The sequence below is a fragment of the Coloeus monedula genome (genome assembly GCF_965178545.1).
Source record: "Coloeus monedula genome assembly, chromosome: 8".
NCBI lineage: Eukaryota > Metazoa > Chordata > Aves > Passeriformes > Corvidae > Coloeus > Coloeus monedula.
This window is the reverse complement of record NC_138788.1, coordinates 17976858-17991623: the sequence shown is the minus strand read 5'-3', so window position 1 is coordinate 17991623 and position 14766 is coordinate 17976858. Positions and strand designations below refer to the sequence as shown.

The 14766-nt window shown below is 41.4% G+C and overlaps 1 protein-coding gene across 3 annotated transcripts in view; it reads right to left on the bottom strand.

Annotated features, from left to right (window-relative positions):
- NDST2 (N-deacetylase and N-sulfotransferase 2) overlaps positions 1 to 14766 on the bottom strand; it is a 135317-nt gene that overhangs the window by 62764 nt on the left and 57787 nt on the right. Inside the window, exon 1 of one of the 3 annotated variants that reach the window (XM_082286648.1) lies at positions 260 to 347. The exons of the other annotated variants lie outside the window; for them this stretch is intronic. The gene's annotated coding sequence lies outside the window, so the exon portion shown is untranslated. Of the gene's footprint in view, positions 1 to 259; positions 348 to 14766 lie in introns of those variants that run through there. 3 annotated transcript variants of the gene reach the window in all.

Genomic DNA, 14766 nt, shown 5'->3' with positions numbered 1-14766 from the left:
AAGGAAAATAATTTCCCAAATGCCAATGCTCAAATCACTTTGTACTTCCAACCACCATTTTCTCCTGGCAAAATCTCACCCTCACCCAGACTCAAGTCTGACTCAACTGTCAAAAGAAAAACAGAGCTGTTTAAATACAATAGCATTTAATCCTTCTTTCAGCAGAATAACAGAGCTCTCCCTGAAACAGGCTAAGTACAGTTTTTCTGATCTACAGGACAGCAAAACTGAGGAAGAGAACACAAGCTCGAACACTTACCATGTCAGCAGCAGAACTGGGTACGTGAGGACAGAGGAACAGAGTTCACAGGCTCTAACCGTTGCCTTTTTGCCTCTGGAACACTATTTTGTGTCCAGCTAGAGCATTCCCCTAGTTTCCTGCCTCACGTGGAACACAGGCTGGACTGTGCGCTCTCTGAAGTTCCTGGCATAGGGCTGGGACTGTGATGCTCTCAGGGTTGTATCTTCCAGGTGTCATCCTATATCACCACAAACATTAAATACCCAACATTTGATACAGGTCACCTCAAGTGTTTACCAAATGGAAAAAGCAGCTTTTGATGAAAAAAACAACTTCCCAGTAAAAATCACAGTTCCTTCCCTTTTTTCTAGCACTTTCTTTCCTATTTCAGCTCACCCTCAGTTTTAATATTTTCCCTACCAAAGAACATCCCACACTGCATCACAAAATTTAGAAAATTTTTTTTCAGCAACAAGAAGACTGATACCTTCTTACCTAGAAGAGCATTAGTAGTTCTAATAAAATCAGATTTTAGAGGTTATCAGAGCCATCTTTTCTCATTTTCAATGGCAGCTGGATGACAGTTTTCTGTCTCTTTCGCTGCCTTTCTTATCTATCTCTGCAGAACTCAAGCTAATAAGCTTCTCATTAATGAAATGACTATGCCAAGGTACTGGCAGATGGTCCTATGTTCCAAGCACATCTTCCCATTCCCTCCCTCCCAGAAGTCCTAATCTATACACAGTGTAATCGCCACAAAAACATATGCTCCCTGACAGAAAGCTTCCCTCCCATTATCTCTGTACTCTAGGGGATTGCCCCTGAAACCTCAGTGACACAAAGCAACTCCCTTCCTACTCAAGTATCAGTTTCCTAAATGCCTGAATACACATTCACCAGGTCGTGGCTAAAGTACCTGTACAAGACTTAAAATCCATGCTAATCTCTCCATGATACGGCCCATAGCCTAGTGCGTTTCTAAGTGAAATGCACATACACAAATCCATACTTTTTTTTAAAGAAGTAATATATAACTGATATTTCTTATGTGCAACACTTTGTTACTGCTTTACTTACAGGTTCCTATAGCAGTGCACGAGCCTTTCTCAAAGATGAAAAGCCATAAAGTGTAATTTATTACATTGGTTACCAGTAAATCTCTTGAGCAACACTTTCACTTAAATGCTGAGTCAGTTACTAACTGGGTATGTCATATATCTTAAAATAATCTGTTTGTTTCATCTGCTGGCTCCCTCTTCTCCATCAATTTAATCAGATTATTGTGATTGATGAATTCATTAATATGGTCATTGGATCCTGACAGCAGAGCAACTTCTACAGAGAAAGCTTCAGGAAGGAAGAGCAAGTATCTCCCTTCTGCACACACAGATAGCTATGAGCAGAGGAATAAATGAACACTATCAGTTTCCCAGCTGTGGGAAGGGCTGCACAAAGGATATTTCTAGACACTTAGGATCACTGTGGCTGGCTCTGCTGGAGCTCTTTAGAAGACGAGGGATATATGATGGGCACAGACAGGTCACCATAGTGTGAAAGGGTTGTTTTAGCTCTCAAAATTGACTTCAAACCTTCTGAAAAATCATTTCTTTACAGAGGAAGAGAAAATTTTTATTGTCAGTTCTTCTCTGCATTTAATCCCAACAGTACTGAATAGCTTTTCCACACTGCAGATAGGGAAAAACCCCTAATAGAAAGTAGAAAAGCTTCCCTTTAATGTTTGCTTCCTCCTTTTCAACTTCAAGTTGGAAGTCTTCAAAGTAAGACCTTTTCTCATACCTCCCAACACCTTAAGTCCCTGACTGTTATAGGGAATAACTTCAGCTTAGTAACTCCAAAAATATCTACCTTACAAAAAACAAAAGAGTTTAAAAGCTTGTTAATTTTTAAGTGAAACAAAAACAAATAGGTCAAAGGCAGCCAGTAGTGGAAAATAAGAAAGAAAGAAATATTCTTTAGCCAGAAGTAAAAAGATAATTATGCTTCTGTAGCTATTGTCATTCAAAAAACAAGAAAGCCAAAACACTTTGATAGCACATTTCCCCAATCTTCCCAAACAGTAAGGGAAAGGAAAAAAGTAAAGAATTTGGCACTTACCAGGAAAACCAGTAACTACAGAAAAGCATGCAAGAGCACTGCTCCAGTTCCCAGGAGCTGTGACCGCCTGGGGAAGATGATATAAATGACCTCCACCTGTGCTTACTAGATGCCTGAAACTCTGTTCATTCTCCCTTGAGCTGTAATTTCAGATCTTTCTAAAAACATCATAAACCAGATGAAAAACATACGTCTCAAAAACATGGTAAGACACCAAATTCCTAATGAGGAAATCTAGACTATCTTCTGCTCTGTCAGAGCAACAACCAAGGTGACACTGAGTATGTGAGGATCAAAAAGCCTCTTGGTGAGCATTTGTTAAGTGAAGAATTTGGATGAGGGTTACTTTGGGAGGACAGCCAGTCTGATGAACAGCAGCAAGCAAATAGGAAAGGCTACTTGTTGCTGGCAGAAATGCACAATAGACTTCCAGAAACTAACTGAAACTAACCACATCACACATAATTAAAGCAATTTTATACAGTTACATGGCTTCACACATTGGGAAATGCATTTCCCCATTTTTAGTTGTGGAGAAGTGTGCTTATTCGTGAAAACTGAAAGGAAATACGTAGTAAACAGTTTCGAAAAATTCAAGAACAAAGTGTCAGAATGGAACATTTGATATGGCATTATCTTGCAAATGTCTCCAAATGCCTCTCTGGTCACTGCGTGGGCAGCACATTCCCAGGACAGAGAGCAGGGTAGGCGGGAGAAAGGGGACTGTAAAGCTATTCATGAACAGAATTTTGCCGTTTCCCGCTGAGGTTCATTAGGGACCAAGTGGAGCTGTTGGAAGGAGAGAGGGGAAGGCCTTCTCCCTCAGGAAGCGCGGGCACAGGGAGCCGGCACACAGAGCCCCACGCCTTGAGGAGGCCGTGCCAGGAGAGCACAGCCCTCGCCACTCCCTGCCCACACAGAGCCCTTTGAGTGCTCTGCTCGGGCTGCTGGGCCGCTCCGCAATGTCTTTCGGATGTGCCATACGCAATCATTCAAGAGGAAAGTTAATCCATCACAATGGACTTCTTACAAAACAGGCAGCCCTTTCCCCATCCCCAGCACAAAGAAAAAATAAAAGTCTCATCGCCTGGACTTCCCCTGACCCCAGCAAAGCTCAGGGATGCAGGGAACAGCTTCCCAAGCCAGCTGAACTGAAAAGGACAGCGGAGACCCTGCACTCGCTACTGTGCTGACAAACGAGGCCTATGGGCACCCAATGCCAGCAGAATCAGGTCTCCACATATGTCATCACTCACCTTGCTGCTGCGAGCACAGAAGCCATCCTCTATCTTCCTACTGCAGAAAACATCAGGAAATGCCCTAGCACGCAGCACATTCATTTTGACCACTCAGGATCCTGGCAGACATAGACATGCGGATTTCACACTCTCTACGAAAGGACTCTGCCCAGTATATTGCCCTCGAGCATCCTCTGCCAGCAGATCCTCCTTTCCCCCATTGACCATATCCTCTGTAGCACAGGGTAGCTCTATAAGCAAGGCAACATGAGAAAGCAAGGCCTGTCTGGAGCTCTGAACACAAGAACAGATTTTGAAGCTGTGGTATGAAATAACATACAATTGCTGACAAGTGGATGATAAGCCCTGAGTATGTAGCAGATAGCTAACTAGTACAGACTGCCTATGGACAGAACAGCACTGAACAGTGCCCACAAGGTGGGGGGCAAAGGAAAAGGGTGGGGGAAACACAGCTGGAGACTCTTGATAACTGGTTTATCTTCACAGCCCATCGTTACTCCAGGTATCCCTCACAGCAGAGGGATGCGGAAATGGCAGTCTGTGAAACAGTCCTGACCCCTTTCAAAACGTTCTCCCTGTGAGAGACATAAGATGCATTCATACATGGTAGACTGAAAAAATGGTAAAAGTAAGTGTTTGGGGTCTTCCGAGTTCAGGGTTAATTTCTGTCTCATTTTTAAACCAGTAACATCTGGGGCTCAAGAGGCTGACGTAGGATGAAGAATGATGTAAAAGAGAAAGAAAATTACTCTGCCGTGTAAGAAGAGAACAACCTAACAAGCAGAACTGAAATGCAGTAGAATGACAGAAAAGTCAAAAGGCTACGATCACAGTGGGCTACAAACCAGAATACATCACACTAATGAGGTAGGAAAAGATTTGTCATATGCAGATGATTACAGAGAGTCTAATAAAAGCATTTTCTATTAGGAGAAAAACAGAATCTAATTCATATGGAAACAACTTTCATATCATACAAATCACAGTGCAAAATACAGAACAGAAATTCAGAAAGAATGGCACATAACACTGACGTAAAGCAAGCTGTTTGATAAAGCCATAATACTGGGGAACAGAAAATACAACTATTTGAACTATCAAATGTAACAGTAAGAAAAGATTTCAAAGATTTGAAGTAGCAAATGCTGTACTCTGAAGATACAAAAATGGTAGTGCAGTGAGTTTTTGATTAATAAATCTGACTTCTGTAGCTTACAAATGAGTTCAAATGAAGGATTTGGGCTTTTGTACTGTATTCATGGAGCATCCAAAACAGCTAGCACCTGACCTGTGGAGGACTCTATGCACTTTGGCAATACAAACTGTAATCCAAACAGTAATTCCATATATACATGTATTCCTCTCAGAAGAATTGAATTATGTAGAGGAAACCTGATGACACATTATATTTAAGCTAAGTACTAAACAGTGAAAATTATAACCACTCATACTTCTTGTTGAACAGGGTCATAAATAAATTACTAACTCAAAAAAAGGAGGAAAAACTAGACACCTTAATGAAGGCACACTGCATGCTCGATAAAAGGTGACAATAAAAATACACATTAAGTTATATTAAGATGCATAAGAAACTAAGAGATGAGTACAAGAACTAACATGTGCATTCCACTGTGAAACACTTTTCAGTTCTCACCAGTTGATCCCGAAACAACAAAAGAACACTGAAGTAATGGATTGAAATTGCTAATTGAGGAAAACAAAGAAAACCATCTAAAGTCTGTTGGTTTTTTGTTTTGTTTTCTAAAATCCAACAAGAGGTTTAAGAAGCAAATGAAAAAATTCTATACAGTCAAGAGGAGACGCTGGTCAGATTAAGAACTATTAATTTAGTTTCCTAATAAAAGAACAAGGGAATACATAATGCAACTCAGGGGAAAAAATGTGGGTAATTTGAGACTATATAGTTGCACATCATACACAATTATCCTGTAGTGCTCACTGTGGCATTACACTGATGTTAAGAAAATTATAAAACATTAATATCTGTAAATAGAATATTTGAATTAGAAGAATAAACACCAATCAGAAAGCACAGAAACACTTCCATTTCAAGGAAAAACATAACAGTAAACATCTAGGAGAAGTGTAACATAACAATTTTCTACAGAGGTTTTTTCTTAAACAGAGCTATTATTGACAAGGGAAAGACTTGGAATCTTGATGGACATATGCTCACGAAGGAAAATGGAAAAGACCTACCAGCAGCAGTTTCATCTGCAGAAAAAACCGTATAAATTATATCACTGTAGCTAGAGTGATAAAAGGTCTTAAGAAATGTGCCACAGGAAGGCAGAACAAAGAGCTTCTAGTTTAAGCTTAAGAAAAGAGACAACAGAAGGACACACAGTTAAAGCTGTAACAGAAAGTAAGGCAACAATAATTGACAATACTGGTCCAATCTTTTTTAAATCAAGGGGGTTTTGTAGGCATTTTGAGCATTTCTAAAGATCTTTTAAACATGATTTAGGGATTGAGACCCTTAAATATGAGGACAGACAACTGCTGGTCCTGAAGCAAACATGAGGAGAAAACAGAGGTTTTGTTGTGTGCCACATGCTGCTTTACCAGTAGCATGGGGGGCTGGTGTTAGGCAGGAACAGCTTAAAAAAAAACAAAAAAAAACCCCAAACCAAAACAAAAAAACCAGCCCCTGAAATACCACCAGCAAGAAAAGAAACATTCTAACCCTCTGGTCTCATGTTTTCATCTTTGCAACTATTTCAGCTTCATAAAGACACAGTGATCTTGCAGGTAGTTACACCATTGCTTGTGGTTACTTTTCTCACCCAAAATGACTAAATTGGCACCACGTCTTGTGGTCTCAGGATACCTCAAGAGTTGTCTGCCCCAACAGAGAAAGAGTGGAGACCCCAGGGCACTTACTGGCCACACTTGCACCATATCTGAACATGGTGGGCAGAGCCGTGTGTTGGCGACAAGATCCACGACAATCCCAAGAAAGGACAATGAACAGGTTTGAGGGTCACCTGAGGGCTCAGTTCATAACAAAAAGAGATGGAGCCAAGGACTGAACAAGACCATGGGGTCCATCCAGGAAACAAGGGTGGAGACACAAGAGGAGACAGGCACACCTACCATGCCCCTCAGGCTGGGACTGAAGGTTGAGGCTTGAGCTTAAGGGCAATCCCTGAACTGGGCAAACAAGGGCACAGGTAGAGGGCCAGAATGAAGTTTTTCAGGATATTGGTGCCCTCAGGACTGATGCTCAGTTGCTTTCTGCGACCTCTGAGTACCAGAAGGGACTGAGCACATCTGAAAGAAGACAGATGATGTGCCAAAGATCAAGGGTGGTTTATATCACACATTCTACTGTCCCTACGGGAATATACACAAAATTACAGATCTCAGAGAGCCTTTTTGCTCATGGGAATATACATAAAATTACAGATATTTGAGAGCAGTTTTCTTACAAATTATGTAAACATATTCCCGTCAAAGAGGGTGGGGGAGGACGGGAGGTGTCAGGAGTTGGGAGACACTTTTTTCCCACTTCAGCGGCACTGGAGTGCTCTCCTGTAATTGCTCGTTCAACCCATACTGGCCTCTTTATACCAGTGCAGTCTCCACTCAACTATATCTTAAAAGGTCTTGAAGCAGAGTTTTGCCTCCAGCAATCACCATCCCAAGTGTTCTAAACCTCTTGACGACACAGGCAATACAGCTGCACGCCCTTTTTCAAGGCTCTGCTAATGTCTCTCACACCCTCTTCAAAACACAGCTCAGGGAAGGGGAGCCTCACCTGCAAGAGAAGGCACTCCTGGAAGTTAGAAGGAGAAGAGTGAGGAGGTGTGACATGAGCAGGGAACAGCAAACCTAAAGAGAAGATAAAATCTTGTGGACTAATTCCTTCCACATGAGCAGCGCTGGGCTTGTCTACATCGATACTCTCCTTTAAAATTTCCTGTTTCACTGCTGCCAGTGCCCGCAGGGGTTGATGCATGAAGCACCCGCTCTGTACCAGTTCCCCAGGCACGGCCATTATTACGCCTCTGTGCCGCTTCGAATGGGAGATACCCATTCCTCTCTTTCCTGGGATTTCCTTGGTTTAAAACACTCGACAAGCACGGTTTAAAATGTAAAACCATAAATACACACTTCTCTGCATGTTAGAGGAAAAATCCGGGCCCAACAGTATAATTTCATACATTCAGTTAGGCCATGAAGAAAAGTACTGTGGATGCAGAAAAATAACAGCCTTCTGTGATTTGTTGGGGTTTGCCACATAAAACTGCAAACATTAAACTTACAATTAAAAATCATACACCTAATTTTTTTTGGCCTAGTAGCTTAAAAATGTAAAAGTACACAAAGTTGTTAGCAATGTTCAGCCAACAGTTACAACACACTGACCTCTACCTTAACTCAACTGGCTTCAACTTCAAAGCCTGCTTAAAACTATTTAAATACCAACATTCTTAGGCACAGCAGACATGCTGTACACTCAAATGGAGCCAGCATGCTGCATGTGAAATCCAGTTTCTCCCCCTTATTTCCCAGGCTAAGCTTACCTGCTCTCCAGAGCAGGACTTTCTTTACATTTCTGACTGAGAGGAATGGTGTTTCCCTGCTCTGCCACCCTTGGACTACTGCTTCTTATTTCCCTGTCATGATGCCAGGTGCCCACCAAAACTGCTCTATCACTCCCCTCCTCAGCTGAACTGGGAGAGGAAATATATTGAAAGACTTGGAGGTTGAGATAAGGACAGGGAAATTACTCACCAATTACTGTCATAGGCAAAACAGACTCGACTTGGGGAAAAAATTAGTTTCGTTTATTACCAATCAAATCAGAGTTGGATAGTAAGAAATGAAACCATATCTTAAAAATACCTTCCTTCTTTCCAGGTTTCACTTTATTCCTTATTTCCTCTACATCCTCCCAGCAGTGGACAGTGAGGGGGAATGGGGGTTGCAGTCAGTGCATCACACATTGCCTCTGCTGTTCCTTCCTCCTCATGGGGAGGACCCCTCACACTCTTCCCCTGCTCCAGCGTGGGGTTCCTCTCACTTGAGACAGTCCTCTACAAACTTCTCCAGTGTGAATCCTTCCCACAGGCTGCAGGTCGTGAACTGCTCCAGCGTGGGTCCTTTCCACAGAGTGCAGTCCTTCAGGAACAGAGGGGCTCCCTATGGGGCCACAAGTCCTGCCAGCAAACCCTGCTTCAGCATGGACTCCTCCCCATGGGTCCACAGGCCCTGCCAGGAGCCTGCACCAGCACAGGCTTCCCTCGGGGCCACAGCCTCCTTTGGACACATCCAGCTGCTCCAGTGTGGGGTCCTCCACGGGCTGCAGGTGGGTAAGTGCTCCACCATGGACCTCCACGGGCTGTGGGGGGCCAGCTGCCTCACCATGGTCTTCACCAGGGGCTGCAGGGGAATCTCTGCCCCAGTAGCTGGAGCACCTCCTGCCCCTCCTTGCACATGGACCCTGATGTCTGCAGTTGTTCCTCTCCCATCTCCCCACTCCTCTCACTGGCTGCAACTGCTGCTGCACAGCAATTTTTCCTTCTTCTTAACTACCTTATCCCAGAGGTGCTACCACTATCTCCAGTGGGCTCAGCCTTGGCCAGCAGGAGACCCACCCTGGAGCCAGCTGGCACTGGATCCATCGGACACAGGAGAAGCTTATAATACCTTCTCACAGAAGCGAGCCCTGTAGCCCTCCCTCTACCAGAACCCTGCCATGAAAACCCAACAGATTCCCTTTCTGATAGCTGCAGGGGAGACTAGCTCAGAGCTGCTTTGTTTCAAGTCAGAGCTTTGCACCCTTGCCCCAGTGGCTCTACAGGTGCCCTTTCAATAGCAGATGGGGAGGAACCAAAGGCTGGACTGAAATTCCAGTGTGGCTCTCCTGCAGTACACCTAGCAGGTGTACAGAGACCCCCTGCTATGGCTGACTGAGCAGGGAGGGCCCCAGGGGAGTACACATGCTTGTGCCATTGTAGAGGCTGTAACACTACCAGAGATTCTTTAAAAAAGAAACATACAAAGAATCTGAAAGTATTACCTACAGAATGACAAAACTACGCAGGAATTTTTGCAATCATTCACAAAATTAACCAAGAACAGAGTTACTGTAAAAGGCTGTGTCTCATAAGATGACAAACCAAGCAGCAGGAAAGCCTGGTCTGCTAAAGCCCTTCAACACAGACTTTCCGGAACTTCCAGCATCTTCTCCACTGCATTTGTTATTGATCATACCTCTTGATGGACACTGAAGCAAAAACACCACATCAAGAAAATTGTCTGCCATCAGCAATGATTATAAGGAAATGCCATAGTTGAACCAATGTCAAAAAGAGTTTAGCTGCTTAACTATCAAATGCTCAACATATTTTGAGCAGAACTTTCAACACAGTTTCTCAGTCATCACTTGAAGGCTGCCATTAGTAACATTTGGATCTCCAGAGCTGATACCTGCTGGCAAAAGAAATGTTTAGTACCCTGAAAATTGTCCAAGGGGTAAAACTGCAACAGCTCATTTCAGATGCAGCTATGAGGCCGCAAAATCAAGAGCACAATCCCAGGGCAGCAATCTTTAAAAGTCTTTGCAAGAATGTTGTTTTGTTTCTTAAACTCTTCTCCTTCCTTTCTTTTAAGGGTCCTGGGTGCAGTTCTGACACTCAAACTAATACTAATCACTGTGATCCCTGTATCATTTTCCTCTTGGTCCTTATTGCTGTGGCTCAAACATTTTTAGTTTCCCCTGAGAACCTGTGCATAGAGAGATACACTGTTCACAGAGACTTTTTATTCCAGACTGCTGGACTCCAACACAGTCTTCTAATCAAATTATTTTTAAGACTTATGTCAAGTGGCAAATGCATCAAAATCTTGGCTCCAACAAAACCAGAACTACCCTCTCCAGCCTAGTAGACACATACTTTTCCAAGGTAAAATGTTCAGAACTGACTTTTAACTAAAAGCCTTAGACCTTGTGCTTCTAAGTAATAATCTGCTCTCAAATATATTACCCTTGAACATAGTTTTCTTTAAGGATGAAAGAAAAAGGAGGAATCTAGATTTAAAGATTGTGTGAGCATATGGGGAAATAGATATTCTGTGCTCATAAGTTAACCAGTGCTTGGCACAAGTATTGCATTTTTTCATATGTTACCTTCCCTACCTCCAACATAATATATTTTAGTCCTATCAACAAAAGGTATATACAATAGATTGAAATTACACAGCTTGAAGTTTACGCACCAGCAAAGGACTTCTGTTTACTCTCACCTTCTCCACTCCATGCCCAATGTAACTCTCAGTCTCTGAGTGAGGTCATTCTCCACTAGTCTGCAACAATCTGTTCTACATTCTGGATGCTTGCTGTGAAACCTCAGAAGAGCTAGGGAATAGACAGGGAGTAAAAGCTGGATATGACAGACCACTCCAGCACTAATATCCCAGATCAATTACCAATATAGATCCTCTGCATTAAAAGTCTCCTGTTTCTGAACCCTTCCTAAAAGCCCCCTTGAGCAGGCAGTCCTAATGTACATAATGACAGGATAAAAAATGGTAGGAAAGATGAAGAAGAAAAAAAATCCTAAACATAAGGAGTTTACCAAAGAAAAGGTAAATGTGTTCAAAGGAACAATCACAAGCACAGTAAAATCTACAGACTCGAGCTGGAATTCAGATATGGGTTTCTGGTACCTGATCACAGAATCATTGAGAAGTCTTGGCTACTTCTGCCAGCCTTAACATACAGAGGCCTTCTACAGCAAATCTTTCCACAGCATCGCTGGAAATATTTGAGTACTAGTTTATCTTGCAGCTTGAAGTCATACCTTCTTTTGAAACTTAGAAGAGATACTTTGATGAGGAAGGCCAAGGCAGGATGGAGCCCCAGGCCTTGCATATAGGTTCAAGTGGTCTTCCTACTGGTTTACTGCAGAGTACTCCTGCTTGAGCATTTTCTGAGATCCAGTCAGAGTTGAAATCAGTTTTCCCCTCTCTCAGACACGCTTCTATCCCCTCAACACACTGTAAAAATTACTGCCTTGGCAAGAAACTTACAATATATCACTACAGGGTTAACTTCCTTTTACCTTCTACTACTACACTTGAGTGCAGAGTGCTCAGCTTGGCTAAAAGCTTAAAGGCCATGAATAATGTAAGAGAACTCCACTGGGAGAACCCCTAATGCCTCAGAAAGCTTCACTAGATCTCAGAGTTCAGTTCTCATTTGCCATATCCTTCATTTCCTTTAAATGCTACAAGTACCAGCGTTAAATCGTTAAATCGAACTCGGTTAGCACCTCCCCACCAGCAACGAAGCCAACAGATTACAGAGGCTTCAGGGTCAAAGGGGGGCACGGAGGGCTGACCCCCGCAGCCTCCTGGCTATGCCAGCTAGCTCCTCCACCTTCTCAGTCTGTTGTTAATTGCACCTCAGCTTTAACTTTTGCCTTCAGCACTGAAATACTAATCCTTCATTTAAGTAAAACCACTTCATCTGCCTTTGAGTTATATAGAAACCTAACAAATGCAAGAAATCATTTTCGTATTTGGAAAACGTACTCTTTGCTTTCAAGGATGGCTGAAATCCAAGTGAAGTATTCACCTTGTAACATAACATGGACATCAACCTTACAAGACAGCCCACGTAACATTAAACTTGGGAAAACGTGACAATAAAATGAGCTGTGGTTACAAGAAAACCCAGACAGGTGCATGCACAGAGGGGAAAAGAGCAAGTCTGAATGCTATCTGATGAACCATAAACTTGATACATCACACATCTATGAAATTACATATAGTTCATAATTGAATCATTCCAAATCAAATCAGGAAAACAGAACCAGAATTACAGGAAATACTGGGAATCTTAGGCAAATTGCTTTCAGTGTCTGCACTCAGTTATGCTATCTGTAAAATACAATCAATAAACAAAACCATTAAGGAAATGCAAAACATAGGTAAGTCTAATTCTTAAGCAGAAAAAATTAAGCAGGTACTTGTTAGGTATCATGTGTCAGATATCTGCTTTGCACTACACAGCAACTATAACCCAATTTCCAAATACTGAAAAGGCTAGAAAATGGGAGTTAGAAAAGCACATTATAGGCAAACAATTTGAATACAGAAGAATCCTTAGATTTCCATATGCCCAATTATGATTTGTATTAGCTTTCCCTGCACACATAAACTGAATTAACAAAATACATAAAAACAAACTGTGAGGACTAAAGGAGGAATATCTTAACTTGCAGGTATGAAGTAACACTGCACAATGGAAAAAAAAGTCCTCTGGATTTCAGTGTTTGGTTAAGCCTACATGACAGGAGACTTAAGTGATGCTGCAAGTAGTCACCAAAGAATAATTGAAGGTAAAGATGAGAAATCACAAGTATTTTCTGTGGTTATAATATTAAAAGAAAATGAAAGAAAAGAGGATTGAAGAGCATTGATGATTCTAAGACTGGATGAAAAGCATCAAGTAACAAGTAGTTTGAAGCTGTGGTTTGAAATACTTAATATATAGAGAGACCTCCAGAGGGTTAACTCAAACCTTCTGCAAGCTATGGAAATTGAGGTTTGTGTTAGAAGCCACTAGACAACTACTCTGTACTTAACACTAAAAATTGTAATACCAGACATCTGCTGGAATGATAAAATATCCTCTAGCTCTTTAAAATCTATAAATTTGCTTTGGCCATTGTATTATCTAATACATTTTCCCAATATCATACATGATTGCGTGAAATGCTTTGAAATGAAAGATGCTATGCAAGTGCCAAACGTTACTGCAATACACTAACTTAATTTGGACATGCTCCAGCATCTCGTGTCAAGAGTGAGCTCATGTTAGAGTGAGCTCCTTTATTGAGACATCTGCTAGGAAACCAATTTGGCCAAATCAGAGTGTGTGATAATGAGTGCTGTTTAATCAAGACAGTATTAACATAAATTTTAACTTGTGTCAAGTAGCTTAATAGCAAATTACTGAATGTTAAACAGATATGGAATTTTTTACTCTGGTCTTTCAATAAACAAATTCTTGAGTAAACTAAAATGTACACTTTCTTCAATGTGAAGTCAAAAAGAGCTAGATACAACCAAAAAGAACTGAAGTGAAGCAATGCAAGACCTGCAATCATAAACTTATTTTCAATTTTAAAAAGGTTCAGTACTGGCATGCTCTTCATCTTTGAACTAAGTGTAAGATTTTTAACAGGAGAAGTACATCCAGATGTGCTTACAATGAAAAAGCAATAAAAGGTATTTTTATTAATTTCTGGCTTTTATACATAAATGACATTTCTGATTTGGACACTTAATCCTGAACATCTTTTAACATTTTAGATGGATAAGCATTATATGGATAAGTGCATTTCTAGCCTTAGAACTGTAAAGATAGCTATAAACAATGTGCCTTTCCAAGACAACCCCAGATCACGTGGTTCCATACATTAGCCGTTCATTTTGCCAGTCAACACGTTCACTTACTTGTTCGTCAGAGTAAAATAACAAAAACTTCTGGCAGCCTGGCTCAAAACTGTTAGGAACTACAATACTGATGGTAAAGAACCACCACACACATCAAGCAGAAGTCTTTACTGCAAAAGCATAACACAGTGACAGATACTGCTTAAGATATTCACTCTTAAAGGAATGGAGATTCCCAAATCCAGTATTATGAATGTAATTGACTTGTCTGAATATTAAATGTAATGGAATTTTAAATTATTCCATGATACACTGGATTAGTGAGTGTGTTAAAAAGCAGAACAGCACTTACAACAATGCTCCCTAGAACATGCAGTCCCTCAGAAAGGGAAGAGGAGTAAAGGAAGAAAAAAAAAAAAAAATCACAGGGAACAGCTCAGGACCACAAATTATATGCTCTGCAGGAAAATATGATAGCTTATTTTTTAGGACAAGGATGCTGGGAAAGAGGCAAAATAAAACCGGTGAAAAAAATAAAGCAATCATTTTTAGGGTTGTGTTAGGCACCTGTGTAAGAGGAGACTGCTTTCCTAACTGGTGAAAAAAGCCAACCCCAGCAAGAGATTGGTATCAAGCCACATGCTTCTGTTTTCACCCACCTTTAAATGGTAAAAAAAAAAAGGGCTGATCTATGGAACTATTTCAAAAATTGAAAGC